Source organism: Mytilus galloprovincialis, chromosome 11 (assembly GCF_965363235.1).
Source record: "Mytilus galloprovincialis chromosome 11, xbMytGall1.hap1.1, whole genome shotgun sequence".
NCBI classification, from domain to species: domain Eukaryota; kingdom Metazoa; phylum Mollusca; class Bivalvia; order Mytilida; family Mytilidae; genus Mytilus; species Mytilus galloprovincialis.
Window position 1 is genome coordinate 14,347,245 of NC_134848.1, and position 20,039 is coordinate 14,367,283.

A 20,039-nucleotide genomic window follows, 5' to 3' on the forward strand; every position below is an offset into this window, starting at 1 on the left:
TTAACCTGTTAGCAATTTTAAGCTACCAACGTCAAATCAAATAAACAGATAAATAGTAGAAATATTTCATTACAAGAAATAACAAGTATAAACCCACTTCAAAAGAACTAAGAGTCACAAAGAAACATGCACTGTCCTTTCTTTAAACCAATATCTAGAAAACTGGATACTGATTCCAAGTCTAGTTATTACTACATCATTTTATACAATACCCAATAAGAAATTCCTTACCATTTCATGACCAAATGTAAGGCCATGAATAATAAAATGTATGAAAGAAACGTGCATTGTTCTTCCCTTAATCGAATTTCAAGGAAACTGGATACCGATTCCATGCCGAGTTCTGAATACATCATTTGACATTATACCCTATAAAGATTCCATACCATCTTTATGACAACTGTTAAGGCCATAAATATCAGAAGAAAATTAGAAACAATCATCTGTGTTTAGACTCGTTTTCTTTGAAAATATAAAGCAATGGTATATTGTTTAATAAATAAAATGATTACAGCTCAAAACAAAGGCAAGATCTGAAAAGAATGTTTACCATGTTTACATCAAGTTCGTACTATTTGATCTTTTAATGCGACATTTAATTGCCGTGTTAATACTTACAATATACAAAAGTCATTATGTCAGTGCATTATAATCAAAACAAAAAAGTCATTCTATCAGTACATTATAATCAAAACAAAGTGAGTTGTTTCTTTGGCACTTATACCACATCTTCTTATATCTAAATAAAACCATGATAAAAAATGTGGTATGAGCAGGGATGGGTATTTTACTCCTTCAAACTGTTGGATTTTCGATTTGTGTGTACAGATATACTACAGAAGAGGATATGTAGTCATTTTATCAATACATTATAATCAAAACAAAGAGAGTTGTATCATTGGCACTTATACCACATCTTCTTATATCTAAAAAAAAGCATGATACAAAATGTGGTATGCACAGGGATGGGTGTTTTACTCCGCCAAACTGTTCGATTTTCGACGTGAGAATATAAATAAAGAGACGAGGATAAAAAATCTTTTACTTTGAAATACGATGAAATTGTTTTGTCTATCCACTTATAGACTCAATTTTGTCATGTAACCATGACGTCACCAACGTCTTTTTTTTTTAAAGTTATTCCTCACAAGTGGAAGATAGAATAAATTATAAGGAACCACTGTTATATCTTTTTTATAAAGTATTTTTAATGTATATTTGAAATAACCTACGCAGTTTATTCAGTGTGCATAATATTTTTAATGTTATTTCTTCATAGAAAAAAAAAGAATAGTCATTCATTAAATAGCATTTAAGAAAAATGTGGCATGCTGTTCGATTGTTAGTCTGAGTGTTAGTGAACTTAAAGCAGAATACATTTTATATTCAATAACCGACTGGAATACAATCTGTAGACACGTGAACCGTATACCACGTGACATAGTGAATTTTAAATATTGTATGAATTTAGAAATCCAAATTATTTAGCACATGTAATATTTAAATGAATTAAACGCAAAACAAATTATTTTGTTTTTAATCATATCAAATATTTGCCACTGTCTTTTAAGCAAACAGTGATAATCGATGTTTAAGCTTAAGAGCCATGATGACTTTTTCCACATGTATGATCATTTAAATGTTAATAAATCAATTTGTTATTTTCTTTCAAATGAATCATTTGCCACTTGACGTTACACAAGCAATAATTAATTCAAAAATGCATAAACAAAGGTACACGAACAAAACCCTGATCCGACCACTAAAGGTATTATCGAATGTTTACACTAAGTCGGAAGAAACATAAAAAGCAAGATCTGCCTGCCCTTCCGGAACACTTTAGATTTCAACATTTTAAATAGTTTGACCGGTCGATGCATCTTGCTAGATTTACCTCTTGAAACAATACATACAAGTGCGTTTTTGAATATGTCTGAAATATTTGTAACTGATTGTTTAACCAGCAATGATCAATTAATCAAAATAAGGATGACAAATAAAGAGATGTGATATGATTATTGACGAGACCAGATCAAAGGTCAAGCTTTTTAGCTGAAATTCAAAGTACGACCTTCAACAATAAGCAAAATTCCTATGATGTATTAAGATGTAATAGGTCTAGGAACATAGATATACAAGATATAGGGAACAAATTAGGACAACAGTTCAATAAATCAAAGTAACGGCCGGAATAAAACCTGTAATATTTATTGATCGAGAAAAATGTGACTGACGATAAACCACAATAACTGGTCTTTTATCGGTAAGAGCGGCATGAAATAGATTTCAAACTATTTTTTATCATAATTTATTGCATATTGATTTTTTCGTGATGAACCTTCGATATTAATAGTCAAGCACACTGACTTTCTTTTGAAGCTTAAGTAGATATTTTGGATTAATTGGTGATTGCAGTTACGGCGTTCCATATCACAGGGTTATATCACACCCAAAGCTAATTATTATACAATATCTTGAAAGAATCATCTTATTTATTATTGGTGTTAAATGAACGATAACTTGTATGCGAGTTTATTAAGAAGAAGATAAACAATTAAAAAAAAAATAAAACAAAAATCACTTACTCTGAAAAATACAAAAAATATAAGAAAACTCCAAGTTTTCTGGAAATTGCTTTACATGATACCGTTCTTTTCAATAAAAAATGAATATTGTTATGAAGTTAAAAAAGAAAAAGTGTACAAAAAGTTTTACAAGGACACAAAAACAAAACTCTGTAACTCTAATAAAATAAATAGAAACAACTCACTATTTACTTGAATAATGTTCTATATCTAATACCGATATTTTTCCAGAATGAAGCTGTGTTGTAACACTGTATACAAAACATACCTTTGATACACAATGTGTATTTTAGTACTCTATTTACGGAAGGAAATTGTGTCACTTAAAAAAAACTCGAACGGTTAAATGATATGAGAGAAGAACTTAATTTCATTTAAATCATTCTTAACCAGGGTTAAGTTGTACACATTAAAATAACATAACGCAGAACACTTAATAAAAGTTTAGTAGGCCTTCTTGCGCGTTTCGTTTTATCTGTTTACTTTGTGAAACTTGTTTTTCTATTAAGACCAATTATAAATGTTTAAGCTAATGGATTAAAACATTGAAAAGTAATTTGGAAATGACACTTTAATCATCTTTTTATACATCAAGGCTCGTATTTAACGGTTCCACTGCGAGAATTAAATTATCTATAAACACTGCTATAGCGGTGAGAATTTTATCACGATTTAATTAAGCTTGAAACCACATCATAAATCTGTCATTAGGTCAATCTACACACTTTTATACTTTAACGTGCTACCAACGTCGAAACAATGTAAATAGTAGGAAAGTACAAATATATTTATCAGAAGGAGTAATCCATGGATGGGGTAAATGGAACGGAGAGCGATTTTTTGTATACTGAGTTGTGATACCAACGTCGAAACACTGTAAACAGGGGGGATAACACAAATATATAATGGGGAATATTGTCCCTCGTAGAACATTTATTGCACTCGCCAGCTCGTGCAATATAAAATTCTACTCGGAACAATATTTCCCAATATTGTAATAACCCTATATTATCCCTGTCTCATTGTGGGTTAAAATTAGTTTTTCTTGATCGATTGAATTATTTTCCATGATAAAAGAAATATAATACTAAGATATGATTATTTGTCAGTTTCTTCATGTTTCTGATAGGAAAACGATATCAAACTGTTAAAAGTATGAAGATACGATAAAGTTCTCTCTACAGATTGTGATGAAATGGCACATTATTTGATTATAAGACAGAATTATATGTTTTTACTACTTTAGAATATAATTATCTAAATAAATAGAGCTATACATTTATATATATTTGATGAAAGAAAATATACAGCTACAGATTTTGTTGCAATCCTAAAAATTACAATCAAAATGCACGTATGAATGACGAAGGCAAAACATGTATGCTTAACTGTGTTAGATTGTGGCTCTCTTTTCGTATCCGACAATTTCTTTCGACTCAAATACAACACGTTCTATATTGTTGGCAAGAAAATACAGGCACAAGAACTTTTTTTCGTGTAGATCAACCTGTAGTTCATGTTTGTCTTAATTTAAATAGAAACAAAAGACAGAGACATGCCAATGTACACGGACACAACAAGACTCCCAAGATGGTGTATGCCAATGTACACGGACACCACAAGACTCCCAAGGTGGTGTATGCTAATGTACACCGACACCACAAGACTCCCAAGGTGGTTTATGCCAATGTTCACGGACACCACAAGACTCCTAAGGTGGTGTATGCCAATGTACATGGACACCACAAGACTCCCAAGATGGTGTATACCAATGTACACGGACACCACAAGACTCCCAAGATGGTGTATGCCAATTTGTACACGGACACCACAAAAATCCCAAGGTGGTTTATGCCAATGTACACGGACACCACAAGACTCCCAAGCTGGTGTATGCCAATGTACATGGACACCACAAGACTCCTAAGATGGTGTATGCCAATGTACAAGGACACCACAAGACTCCCAAGATGGTGTATGCCAATTTGTACACGGACACCACAAGACTCCCAAGGTGGTTTATGTCAATGCACACGGACACCACAAGACTCCCAAGGTGGTTTATGCACAAGACTGCCAAGGTGGTTTATGTCAATGTACACGGACACAACAAGACTCCCAAGGTGGTTTATGCATTTCAACAGTACACTTTACTTGCAATATACAAAAGTTATTATATCAATACATTTTAATCAACACAAAAGCATGATAAAAATTGAAATATGCGCAAGGAAGGATATTTCACTCCTTCAAACTTGCCGATTTTTTCGACGTGAGTGTTAGAGTATGAAGAAGAGGATGTGTATTATTTTCAATTAAATTGATTCAACAGGATCATAGTACACTCACTGAAGAGACATGTATTGTCGAAATGCTCATCTGGTGCAGGAACATTGATACCGTTAATGTTATTAGGACATTATTTTACAACAACAACAACAAAGAACATTATTATAAGTGCAATCAGAAATATGCCCAGTATTCATTTATATGATGAAGAGTCTGCAAACACCTCCATGCGAGGCGCATCCTAGCGCAAATAAGGGAATGAAAGTAAAAATTTGTTGAATAAAAAAATCATATCATTTTATATCTTATGCTGTGAAATATCATTGCTGGGTAAATAACTGTGATATTTAGATGTTTACAAAAATCTTTTAAACAATTACTTTTCATCACAATAAAACAACATTTTAGAAAACGTGGTATACGCTTGGATGGATTCTTCACTCCTTTATACTGTTCGATTTTTATTATGAGTGTTAGTTAACCAAAGACAGAACACATTGTTTATTCAGAAGAATTTCATGATTATCGACTGCAATACAATTAATCGAAACACCGGCACCACAAACCACCTGAGATAATGAATACTAAAAGATCATAGCCATATTTAGAATTATAAATACGGTATTGAAAGAAACTAAAAATAACATTGGTTTCATATAGAATAATTAAAAAATTATCAGTGAGGAAAAAATTGAGTATGTATCTGCCACCATTAAATATGGTTCATTCAATGATTGAATCTCAACGATAAATCAAAACCCCAACCACATACCTGCAACTGTCACTTTTTTATTGGAGATTTCCCTCATGGATGCCCCCAAATTGAAATTTTGAAAGAGCAATTTTGTCCGCAAGTTAAACAAAACAATTATTTTTACAATGTCTTTGGGCTTATAAAAGTATGAAGAAGCCAAAAAAAACAACATTAAAATGTATTTACAGGCCCCCTTGAAGTTTTTTTTTAAGACTATGACAGCCATCTTGCACGCTAAACCCCCCATGGGCATTTTGAAAAGTTGGCAGGTATGCTACCAAAGGCACAAGTCTGAAACTTACACTTATACGGAGTATAAGACACAACCAAATCAATCCGTACCACAATAAATGGTCAGATTTCTACAAGCAAAACCATCATCACCTGGTTTATAAAGGCAACAGTAGTATACCGCTGTTTCAAATTCATAAATCGATTGAGGGAAACATATAAGGGTTACAAACTAAAACCGAGTGAAACATATCAATTATAAGAAGAAAACAACGGAACAACAATACAACTCTCTGCTACAAGTAAGATTGCGTACCTATAGTGGCGGATCCAGAACTTTTCACGAGGGGTGCCCGCTGACTGACCTAAAAGGGGGGCGCTATAGTCATGATGCAGTGATTCCCTATATGATAAACCAAATTTTTCCCACGAAAAGGGGGGCCTGGATCCGCCAATGACCTAACGTAGAGACCTAGAGGGTTCCGTTGAAATTTTATATCGAGTTTATTTGGAGGATCTTGCATATCATGCATATCGAAGGAGACATCTGCTTGACCGCAATATTTTTTATTATCAAATTTGGGATCTGAACTTTGTTTTGGGAAAATAAACACAACCCTCCTATCCCACCAGCATTTTAAAGTTAAATAGTCGTTCCCTAACAGTATTATAGTAATGGAGCTAAACCAGTTTTTTTTTAATCGACAGAATTAATTTCCGCGATAAAAGAAATGTAATACTTAGATAAGATTCTTTGACAATTTACACATGTTTCTGATAGCAAAACGATATCAAACCGTTAAAAGTATGGAGCCGAGATAACAAAAAATATTTTTGCAGATTATTTTGAAATAACACATTATTTGATCAAAAAAAAGACAGAATTGTAAGTGTTTACTACTTTTGATTATAATTATTCAAATAACCATATAATTTAGATATATTTGACGAAAGAAAATATACAATTTGCACATTTTGTTGAAAGCGTTCAACACGAATGAATAAACATTAAAGCGATCATCTATCGAAACATCTTTTCCGACTTGTGTCAAACAGAATCTATTTATTTTATCAATTATTATAGCATATAGAAACATTCATTTTTTTTCTGCCAATGTTGATTATTTAATTGATTTCTGTTTTAAGTTTGAATGGAAACATAAAAAAGACACTTCATTGCACATGAACACAAAGAGACCACCAATGTTGTTTATGTATTACAACAATACACTGTATAAGCAATTGTAATTGGCAGGTGAAGTTAAATCATGGTTACACGCGTTTTTAATCTACCTAACACCGCATGAGGTAGATGCCTTTGACTTCCTACACCATTAAAATGTGGCCAAAAATTTGCCAATAGTGACAAAAACGGCCTTCAAAATCAGAAATTAAAAATCAGTCACCAAATATCACTAAATGACCGAAAAAGCGAGTCCATTATTATATATTAAGTAAAGACAAGAATGTTATCAGACAGTTTGAAAAAAGTCTAAGTTGAGAATTACGCAAGTTTTCTAAAATACGGTAAAATTGGATACGAAAGGACAACGACAGCTAAATGGAAAAAAAGACAAAAATGTTAGCAGACAGTTTAAAAATAAGGGCTAGTTAAGAATTATGTTAGTTGTTTAAAACACAGTAAAATTGGATACAAAGGTACAACGACAGCTAAATGAAAGTAAAAGCAAGAATATCAGAAAACAATTTGAAAATAAGGTTAATTTGAGAATTATGTAAGTTGTCTAAAATTTGGTAAAATTGGATACAAAGAGGCAACGGCAGTTAAATGGAACTTATGACTGGTCGGCAAATTATCAAAGTTGCCGTCAGTTACATTTTTGACCTGCTCATTTTTTAGACCGCGTATTCACTAATTCAAACTCATCGGCAAGTCAAAAAGGAGAAAATCTAGAGCCATCTGTTCGATTTTTGTCATCAAATTGGGGATCACAATACTTTTTTTATCAAAAAAACATACTTCCCTTTTGAAGTTTTATGGTAGTTCCCTCAAAGTATTATAATATTGAAGGTATATACTATGTTATTACTATGAGAGACCATCTACTTTTAAATTAGTACAACTGTTATCTGTAAGAAATGTCAAAGAGCTAAACAACCTTGGAAAATATTTATTTTCTGCAGAAAAAGCACGTAATGGTTAATTATTCGAATGTTTATTTTTAGTTTAATATGTCTATATGTCATACTCCGCTTAATTCTTTCATTAATTTGTATAATTTGTGTATAAATGTTATATTATGTTGTATATTATCTATTGGATATTTATATTGTGTAAATCCAATAAGCTGTATTTGCTTACGGAAATAAAGTATTATTATATATAAAAAAAAATCCGCAAAAACTGTTGTACTCAATATTTTAAACAACTTAATCGTTCCATTGCGTTGATTTCGTTTTGGGTTAAAATTAGTTTTTTTTTTAGGTCGATTTAATTAATTTCCGCGATAAAATAAATGTAATACTAAGATAAGATTATTTAGAAACTTACACATGTTTCTGATAGCACAACGATATCAAACTGTTAAAAGTATTGATATAAGATAAAAACAATCTTTCTGCAGACTGTGTTGAAATAACACATTATGTGGTAAAAAAACAGAACTAAATGTGTTTACTACTTTTGAATATAATAATTTAGATAAATAGAGCTATAAATGTAGACATATTTGAAGAAAGATATTATTCCATTTCCACATTTTGATGAAATCGTTGCAAGTATAAAATTTCACTACATGGATGCATATTTCTTAAAGGGATCATCTATGTAGACAAATAACTTTTCTGACTTTAATCAAGCATTTATCAAGCAATTATTATAGCATACAGAATAAAAAGTCTTCGATGAATTTAATTTTTATCTTAATTTATAATGAAAAGAAACCCAGAAAGACGTGTCACTGCTCAGGGACACCGCGGGACCAACAAAGTGGTTTATGCATTTAAACAATACACGGTACAAGCTAGGGTAGTGGAAACTGAAATGATATTATGCATAAGTGCGTATTTTTATCTACCTAACACAGCATATGGCTGGTTCATTCGACTCCAATCTTAATTTAAAAGGTTTGCCTGTTGCTCTGCCGAATGTCGGTTGATCTCTCCGTTCGATCCGGCTTCCGACAAAAAATTACCAAAAGTGATGAAAACGGCGTTCAATAGCAAATATTAAAAATTGATCATCTTATATCAGGTATTTGACTGAAAAAGCGGCTCCAAGATATAAAGAAAAGAATGTTAGCAGTCAGTATAAAAATAAGTATAAGTTGAAAATTACGTAAGTTGTCTCAAATCGGTAAAATTGGATAAAAAGGGACAAAAACAGCTAAATGAAACATCATGCTTAATCTTATACGTTATCAATGAGGTTAATCTTTGCAAAATAAAGAATGACTTTTGACAAAATATTTATGACTTTTTATTTTTCATTTTTTTTAGTAAAATAAGAATAGCAATAATACACACCATGGCCAAATCAGTGTCATGGCAACACAGTCAAACAACACTGTACAAAACACAACATAAAACCAAAGATTGAGCAACAAAGTCAAACAACACTATACAAAACACAACATAGAAAACCGAAGATTGAGCAACAAAGTCAAACAACACTATACACAACACAACATAGAAAACCAAAGATTGAGCAACAAAGTCAAACAACACTATACAAAACATAACATAGAAAACCAAAGATAGATCAACAAGATATATTCGATATCATTACATTGAATCGATTAATGTTTTTTCCCTCCAATCGGCAAAATATATATATGCAGTAACACGATTTCAATTATATCATCATTTTAAATATATTTTACATATGCTCTAATAATTGTAAAAATAAATAGATTTTGTTTGATTAAAGTCTCAAAGTTGTTTGTTTCAATAAATGATCACTTTGATAGTTATTCATACGTGTAGTATGCTTTCAACACAATGTTCAAATTGCATATTTTCTCTCGTCAAATATATCTAAATTTATAGCTCTATTTATCTAAATTATTATAATCAAAAGTAGTAAACACATATAATTCTGTCTTTTTTTATCAAATTATGTGTTATTTCAAAACAATCTGCAGAAAGATTTGTTATCTCATCTCCGTACAGTTGGATATCGTGTTGCTATCTGAAACATGTGCAAATTGTCGAAGAATCTTATGTAAGTATTACATTTCTTTTATCGCAGAAATTAATTCTATCGATTAAAAATTTTTATTTCAACCCACAACAAATCAATGCAATTGGACACCTGTGAAGTTGTTTACCTTATTGGAATCGGTTATGATCAGAAACTTACTGATAATGCATACAAGGTGTAAGCTTTAAATTAAATTTACGTGAATTATATCAATGATACAAATATTCCATTTAGAATCGAAAAATTTAAAAATTAACTTGTAAATCAGTACTTAGTTATCAAAGGTACCAGAATTATAATTTAATACGCCAGACGCACATTTCGTCTATATAAGACTCATCAGTGACGCTCAGATCAAAATACTAAATTATGCCTTTGGAGACATTAATCCTTAAGGCTTATGTACAAAACCAGGATAGGCATCGATCGATAAATTACAGATAATTTTTATGTTGAATAGTATACAATTACATTTACCCAAAGTACATGACCTATATATATATATATATATATAAACATTCAAATACAAATTAAAAAGTTTGAAACATAAGTGAAAACAATACTAAATTATAACTTTACCTTTTGAGAAAATAATCCTAAAGTCGTACAAATTCAGTAACAGGTATCCATCATCACATATGCCAACTTAGGCCGTTTGTCTGTCTATGAGAATAGAGTCATTGCAATTTGTCTTATCTGATCGATACTTAGAGGTAACGAGCTCTATGATGAGGTATGTCAAGATCTCGTTAATATCTCGTTTTCATACTTTACTTTAATACTGTTATATTTTCATGATCGGCATTGATCGGTAAATTAGTTATAATGCATACAAGGAGTATGTTTAAAATCTCATTTTACACAATGGAAGTCTAATTTAACGGTAAAATATCAGTTTCATCTTCCAATAGTTCTACTGCTATTACAATTTAACAGTCAAGTAGCAGTTTGTCTTGCAATTGTACTCTGACAATTTAACTGTAAAATAGCAGTGTATCTTCCTATGGTACTCTGACAACTTAACGGTAAAATAGCAGTGTATCCTCCAAACGGACTCTGTCAAATTAAACAGCAAAATTGCAGTTAAATCTTTTACTAGTGTTATCAAAACAATTCTTTAGCATGTAGATGCCAATCGTGTAAAATATTGGTCATCTTCGTACATGACCAAAATTGTGGTTGTTTTTTTATGCCATTTGTCTTCGATAACTTTGTTCATTTAAATCAAGACGACGACTTGATTAAATAAATCTAAAAAAAGACAAGTATATTAATCAGAAAACGTACACTTCTCTCGTTAAGTTGTTACAAATTTTCCCAATACTCATTAATAACCATTCCCAATTAATTTAATAAATTAAGAAGACCATTCAGTTAAATAGATATCTTTTAATGATTATGGTCTGGATAGGGTTGGGGTTTTTTTTTGCCATTTTTTACGTTTTTATTTTTGGATGAAATGATTATTCTACATTGTTCTAGGTGCTTAAAGTTTATATTTTTGCACCCAAATTTGCTCTGTTTACTACTTTTGTTACCTTTATTTTGCAATAAGTATTCTGCAAACCCCCATTAGGATCCTTATTTATTTAAATATTTATTTTACGTCGCCAATTTATAAAGTGCATAGAGTTTGAAAACAAAACTTTACGACAAAAGAGATGATTTCAGCTTTCCAATTGTGAACTTTCCATTTCTAAGTAGTAACATTCCAGCTGCACCTGCATACGGGGTATATATCTCCCAATTAATACGATATTCCCGTGCTTGCATTTCCTATCATGATTTTCTTGATAATGGGTTGCTGCTCACAAGGAAGCTATTAAACCAAGAGTTCCAAGTGGTGAAGTTGCAATCATCCCTTCTCAAATTTTACGGACGCCATCGCGAGTTGGTCGACGTTATGGAATAACCGTTTCACAAATGATAACGGATATGTTCCTTACGTCGTATCTACAATCCCCTTCCCTTTCATGAATGTGACCGACCGAATTAGACTATTTACCGGATTTGTTATCACATAAGCAACACGACGGGTGCCACAAGTGCAGCAGGATCTGCTTACCCTTCCGGAGCACCTTAGATCACCCCTAGTTTTTGGTGGGGTTTGTTTTGCTTATTCTTTAGTTTTCTATGTTGTGTCATGTGTACTATTGTTTGTCTGTTTGTCTATTTCATTTTTAGCCATGGCGTTGTCAGTTTATTTTCAATTTATGAGTTTGACTGTCCCTTTGGTATCTTCCGTCCCTCTTTTATGCAATATACATCTTGTGCCACTCAGCATGTTCGATTGGAAGTTTGTTGCTAAGTTCTTGTCATACGCCATGTTTTGTTTGAAATTGATGAAAGCCTGTGAAAATTATTGGAAACATTCAATTTCGGTCACCGACAGAAGCAAGATTTTCGTAAGATAGATATATGAAGAGGTAGTAAAGTGCCATTTAGACAACTCTCCATCCAAGTCACAATTTGTAAAAATAAACAATTATGGGTCAAAGTACGGACTCCAAAAAAGGAGACTTAGTTCACACCTAACAACAAGATATAAAGGGCCCCAACATGACTAGTTTAAAGCCATTCAAACAGAAAAATAAGTAATGAAAGTTGAAATAGTATTTTTCTGATACACAGCATGAATCACCACAAATGTTTGACAATACGACAGAACACATCAATCACCAAAATATGACAAAAGCAACGAATGCAACAAGCTCCAGATAAGATGATTAGGTGGCAGCAAATTCTGTTTTCAGTTAACACTAGTTTTATGTCCTCATAAATCGTCCCTCTACGAGTGATATAAATACTACTTTCATATCGACAGTGAACACTAGCTTGCCAATACTGAGGTTGTTATAAATCACACTTGTGGTGAAACCTTTCGGAATTTTAGACCCTAAGCACTTTTGATATACTATCCGTTTACTGTTTTAGACAACGATTTGTTAATTTTTTTTTCTAATTGAATTTAGGACTCGTACGGAAATATTGGAGATGCAAGTGAACGTATGTTTCGAATAATTTAAAAAGAACTTCATTAATTCCAAAATAATCACGTCGCGTCTAACTATCAATCAAACATGTTGAATTATCCATCTACACCCACTGGATCGATGTAAATGCTAATTCCGGTGTTCTCCTCGAGGGTATCACCAGCCTTGTAGTCAGCACTTCTGTATTGAAATGTCACTGATATGGTGAAGATTTTAAATTAACTGTTTCTTAAACTTCGAAAAACGAGGAATTGTCTATCCGATTAATAGATTACCTTATCTGTATGTGGCAAAACATTTTGGAGTTTAGGTCCTCAATGCTTTTTCAATTCGTACTTTATTTGAGATTTTTTGTTTTTATCAATCGAGTGTCACATCACTAATCAGTCTTTAGTAGACGAAACGCGCATCTGGTGTACAAAATTATCAGCCTGGTATGTGTGACGATTTTTGTTAATTAATATTCGGCTTATAATAGTTAGAATATAGATTTCGTTTCGACTAATACTTCATCCATCTCAAAAGTAATCACAAGAAATAGTACAAAGTGCATTGTTTATAGTATTTTTAGAATACAAAATACTACTGATCATATAAATCTTTAAGTAAGAGACGATACAACAGCAGATTTCTTCTCTTCTCAATTGGATGCTTTGGTAGACAAAACGCGGGTTTGTCCCATACAATTGTAATCCTGGTATTTATGGTGAGTGTATGAGGGGAAGGTGTGTACAACTCCTATTTCATTAGACTATGATTGTCAGTTTGCTGCCGAAGTTCGGTGTTTCTCTCCGGGCACCTGGCTTTGTCCATGTTGTCCGTAAAACAAAACCGGCCACCAGCGCACATTCAATTAATCTAATTGTAGCTATTTCATGTATCAGATACGGTATCTTTAAGTATTGGTTATGCTTGAATGGTTTACACTATTCATTTTTTGGGGGCTTTATGGCTTACTGCTCGGTGTGAGCCAATGTTCCGTGTTAAAGACCGTACTTTGACCTATAATGGGTTTTGTTTACAAATTGTGACGTTGATGGAGAGTTGTCTCATTGGCATGCATACCACATTTTCTTATTTATATCAATAATATTCTATGGTCTTTTGATCTATGCAATTAATCAAGATATGTGGAGGATTGCCATTCTCTCACCCCATTTCAATCTATTTTGCATTATTGTTTTCGAGCTTCCTTTTTGTAACTGTGAGCCTTTATCTGACAACTTGAAGTTGTGATGATAGTTTCCAAATGTACTATCAATATAGGTTTATGTTTTGTTAACAAAATCACGTTGCTTCTACATTTATTCTATCTTGCATCGATGTGTTTTTCTTATTTATATTCTTAACATTTATTCTTTAAATTCATTCTTTTTTATGTTTAATTATCTTTCCTTTGATATAGACAGAAATGTATGATTTCCATTTTGAAATAAATGACTGTTTTCTATTTTCTTTCATGTTACTGTATAAATCTATATTGCACATATTTTTTTCTTTATTTTTTCTTTCTATATTAATTTTAATTAATGTCTTTTTATACAGAAAGTTATACGATTTTCCTGATTTCTAATCATGTTACTTATGTGCATCTAATTTGCATGCATTTGATTCTTTATGAATTTGATTGATTTCGTTTGAAGCAAAATGGCGTTTTTTGTTAAATTAGTGCTTCTACTAAATGTACTTTCGAGTTACTGTATAAATCTTTTTCTTTATCACGCATACTTACTTATAAATAAACTCATCATAGATACCCAGGACTAAATTTTGTATATACGACAGACGCGTGTTTCGTCTACAAAAGACTCATCAGTGACGCTCGAATCCAAAAAAGTTAAAAAGGCCAAATTAAGTACGAAGTTGAAGAGCATTGAGGACCAAAATTCCTAAAACTTTGGCCAAATCCAGCTAAGGTAATCTATGCCTGAGGTAGAAAAGCCTTATATCTACTATGTTTAGTTTCGTATTTTCTTTCTAAATTAATTCTAATTGATTTCATTTGATACAGACAGTGATATAATTTTCTTTTTTTTTTATTCTTTTCTTTGTTTTTATTAAATCAGTGTTTTTCTATCGTTTCTTATGCGTATTTGTAATTTTTTCATCGCAAATAATATTATATTATAATGTGCCTTTTTTATTCATTGTTTTCTTTTATTATTTGATTGATTTCAATCGAAGCGGAAAGTAAAATGATTACCTTTGCTTCTTATTCTGTTCCATCAGGTTTTTTTTTTAATTTAGGGATTTTTCTAGCAAAACCGATTCAAATATGAGGTAATAGTCCGAGTCAGCTCTTACCGCAATTTGTTAAACCCCAAATATCTCGAATAAAGGTCCATAACCTATCAATATCATGAATATGTTTAGCTTATTTTGTTCCAAAACAAATGTATACATGTAACTGAATAAATCTATATCACAAATAACTGGTGATGGTACACTATTCGTTTCCTTCAATATACAGTCGCAATGGTTTTGATACAGAAAGTATATTTTGAGTTCATTTACCTTTTTTTTCTGTTTCTTCATTTTTGTAAACAAAAGATTTTATCTTATTTGTTTGCACCTTTATCGAACATAATTACTTATGATCTACTATTTTCTTTTATTTTCTTTGAACATGAAAGTCATATTTCCTATGTTTCTAATTCAGTTCCTTAGTTTTTGTCAAGTCAGTAAATTTACTATATTTCTTTTACGATTCTGTAAAAATCTTTATCGCTCATAACAATTGATGATTTTCTCTCTGTTCAATCAGACGCTATCCCTTAAATACTTCCGTTAAGACAATTATTTCTTTATAACTGCATTTAAGCTTCCATTATCTTTGCATTGGCGGATCCTGAACCTTTTGTAAGGGGGGCCCGCTGACTGAACTAAGGAGGAGCCCGTTCCAGTCACGCTTCAGTGATTACCTATATATAATCAACCAAATTTTTCAACAAAAAGGAGCCCCCCCCCCCCCCCCCCCCGAGGCCCCCTAAATCCGCCTTTGGGTATGAGATAGAAATTATAACGATCATATTATTTGATCATACATTACCAAAACGATGTATATATTCTGATATATTAAATATAATAAATATGATAGGTCACCGAGATTTGTTTCAAGCTACAGGTGTGCAAAAAATTACACATTGTGGAATGATTATACAGGACAAAACATCATTATGTTAACAGAAGTTAAACTTTATGATAGAGTTATGAACAGAAAAACTAAAAGACAGCTTTTACAAAATGCTTTCAGAATCTCAAAAGGAAAGATGGATGTGTTTTCCTGCTGAAACATAAATTATAGCAAAAGAATACGTAGATTCCGTCAGAAAATGTATTATTTCGGAGTTACCCTTTACAAAAACATTGAAAGTTAAGGAACACTAATCTACCTTTGTAAAAAAGAGGTAATCTTCAGTGAAAAATCTTATAAATGCACTTATCTAAATGAAATTTCACATTAAGCAATTCATTCCTGCATCAAATGTTGCTTATACTTAAGACAACACAAAGGAAAGTAATTGCACGAAATATTACAAATTTCGTACGAGATTTTAATCCTGGTATCTATGATTTTTGTATTATCCTTGACTTTGAATTATTAGTTCGCATTTCTTTCATACAGAAAGTTATTTGATGTTCTTTACTCTTCTTCTGTTTCTTCATCTTTATTGTAGCATGTTTATATCATTACCTCACTTATCGTTATCAACTGATGACAAGCGCAAATCTTTATCGAGTACATCCATATTTTTTCTCTTCGTTTTATGTTCATGATATTCAATATCCTTCTTTTGAAACTAAAGTAACTATATTATGTCCTTTGCTTTTGATTTTATTTCTCTCTTTATTTTTTTGTAAATCCGTAATTTTACTAAATTTCGTAAAGTACATTGTATATGTTTAAATCTTTTTTACAGACGCAACAACTAATTGCTTTGGTTTACTGTTTTTGGTTCTCTTTACAAATTTGTCTGCCTTCCTTTGACATAGAAAATATATATTACTCCTATGCTTTTTATTATAATTCTATTTTATTTTTTGTATTGCTATTACACCTTTATTGCACATAATTACTAATGATATACCAAAACTCTCGGTCTGAAGCTTTACAGGTTTTATTTTTGTTTTCATTTAATTTGTTGTCTTCCTTTAAAGCTGATAGATGATTCCCTTGATTTTTGATTTCTTCATTAATTCCTTTTGTAAAAAGTATAATAACAAAAATACTGAACTTAGAGGAAAATCAATTCGGAAATTCCATAATCACATGGTAAAATCAAATAACAAAACGCATAAAAAATGAATGGACAAGAACTGTCATATTCCTGACTTGGTGCAGGCATTTTCAAATGTAGAAAATGGTTGATTAAACTTGTAAATTAGTGACATTACTTTATTTTCTTACACCTTTATCGCTCATAATAATGTATGATCTACAATATTTATTCATCTTGCTATTATATGTTTATTTATTTGCTTTTACTTTTTAGCTGAAAGTTAAATTGCCTCCTTAACTATTTAATCTGTTCCTGTATTTTTTCAGAATCAGTTAGTTATATTTTCTTTCATGGTAATGTATAGATTTTTATCGTGCATAATTATTGACGATGCCTCTCAGCTCGATCGAACGCTATCTCTGATAGATTTCCTTTTAGACAATTATTTCCATTTAACTGGATTTCGATTTAAATTATCTTCACATGAATAAATAAACTCATCATAGATACCAGGACTAAATTTTGTCAATACGCCAGACGCGCGTTTCGTCTAAAAAAGACTCATTAGTGACGCTCGAATCCAAAAAAGTTAAAAATGCCTAATAAAGTACATAGTTGAAGAGCATTGAGGACCAAAAATCCTAAAAGTTTTGTCAAATACAGCTAAGGTAATCTATGCCTGAGGTAGAAAAGCCTTAGTATTTAAAAAAATATATATTAATCATAAATTGTTGAAAACATAAAGTTGATTTTCAATACTGTACATCTTTTCTTTATACTGCATAACTATGTAAAAACACATATGTTTTAAGGTGGTAGCCAACACTTTGACTGAAATAGATGTGCTGTTTTTAATATTCATAAAATTTTGACCAAAAATTTTCTTTAAATGTGAACAATTCGATCTACAATATTGCATTAAAAAGCACCTACTTAAGATTATGATTCCCAAGCCTTACGAACATGTAATTTATTTATGTCTCTTACCATCCATTTTAATATTACATTACTCTAAAAGTCCCTATAGTAATGCTTATATATAAATTCACGCTTGTACATACACTGGTTTTTATGTGGAGGAAACTGTTCATCATATTTTACAGAGGATTTATTGTCTGTTTTTTGTACAGATACTGTTAACATTTATCGGTCTCATCAGAGTGCTCCTAAACAGGAGGGAATTAGGAAAGAAGTAGAAAGAATGATTTTTTTAGATATTTAGTAGTTTACCATCACTTACTGTGATCTTTTAAAAGTATCTGGATTTTTCTTTAATAGTGATTAAAACATTTGCCAATTCTAAGATGAGTTGACTCCCTTACGTGTTATGTACCACCTTAATCACGTGACCACAATACGTGTACTCTATACTGCACGATACATGTACACAGTACACAACATAACAAAAATCAAAATAGCATTATATATAAATTTGACATGTTCTATGCTTGCACTTGCTTATTTAAACTAACTTCTATCAGGAACTCTCAAACTCTCAAATGTTCGCTACTCTGTTTAAATCAACAGGCTTTTTAAAAGACTGTTATAATTTGATAGTATATAAATAAAGAAACTAAAAAAGTAGAAAAAATGGAGGGTCCGTGTGCTTTCGAGATGTAAGCCATTGAAAATTTGGCGGGAAATAATTCTCTCTAAATTTTTCTTACATTCTACTTGGACACCTTTTTTGTTTAAAAAACAATGAAAACATGACAAGGATTTTATAAGATTTTGAAATATGGCTTTTAAACTATATGTAATGAAGATATGAAAAAAGGTAGGGGTTAGCTGGCATTTTTTTAATGTCAAAACATGGATAAAACCAGAGGATTTCGAAAATCTGGCAAAAATACAAAAAATAGAGGAGCAAACATCCTAATCTCCGTATTTGAATGACCTTTATTTGTATCATCTATTTCCAGCTTGGTTTTACTGTAAAACAACTTTGTTTTCCTTTGTTTTACCATACAGCAAAGTGGGACAAGGAAACAAAGCTTTAAATGAGGGAGGTAATTAAACATGTTATATATTCCTAAATTTAAAAATATTTTTCAGTATTACATCTTTTATGCTTGAAGACTATTTATCATTGTTTTTTATAGCAGTACCGCAGCCAGTGTCACATGTGGATCAAGATCAGCCTCCCATTTTTAGTGGGTTCGTGTTGTTTATTCCTTAGTTTTATATGTTGTGTCATGTGTGCTGTTGTTTGTTTGTCTTTTTTTCATTTTTAGCCATGGCGTTGTCAGTTTGTTTTAGATTTATGAGTTTGACTGTCCCTTAGGTATCTTTCGTCCCTCTTTTAGAGCAACTGAGATTACCTCCGGTTTATAGATTGGTTTATGTTTCTCAGTTCTCTATATTGTGTGTGTTTTTGAGTGTCGTTTTTGATTTATGAATTGAATGCCCCTTTGATATATGTTGCCTTTTTTCCAGTATCACTACATCCTTGTTGTATCTTTTGCACTAGTGTGAGCAGTCACATTTACTATCATACACTATAAATTGCTTTAAACGTAAACAGGAAGTTAACCGTATTGTCCGATTTTGACAATATATATTTGACAAATATCGGGAAAAACACTACGCTAAATTATTATTGATGTCATTTGAGTAATAAATTCCGGTTGATAAATGTCCATTGCTAAATTTATTATGAACTTATTTGTTCAAAATGACTGTTATTTTCAATTAATGAGCTAGATTCCTTGAAATGTTCATATAATGTTACAAAAAAAATTCTATATCCAGACGTAACAGCAATTTATACTAGACTGAATATATACATAGGGACTCCGTGTACTT

General features: G+C 31.4%; 1 protein-coding gene across 1 annotated transcript in view; it reads right to left on the minus strand.

Annotated features, from left to right (window-relative positions):
- Window positions 1-11,006, minus strand: part of LOC143051016 (growth hormone secretagogue receptor type 1-like) — a 33,762-nt gene extending 22,756 nt beyond the window's left edge. The window contains exon 1 of the mRNA XM_076224087.1: window positions 10,601-11,006. The gene's annotated coding sequence lies outside the window, so the exon portion shown is untranslated. The remainder of the gene's footprint in view (window positions 1-10,600) is intronic.
- Window positions 11,007-20,039: the final 9,033 nt, after the last annotated feature.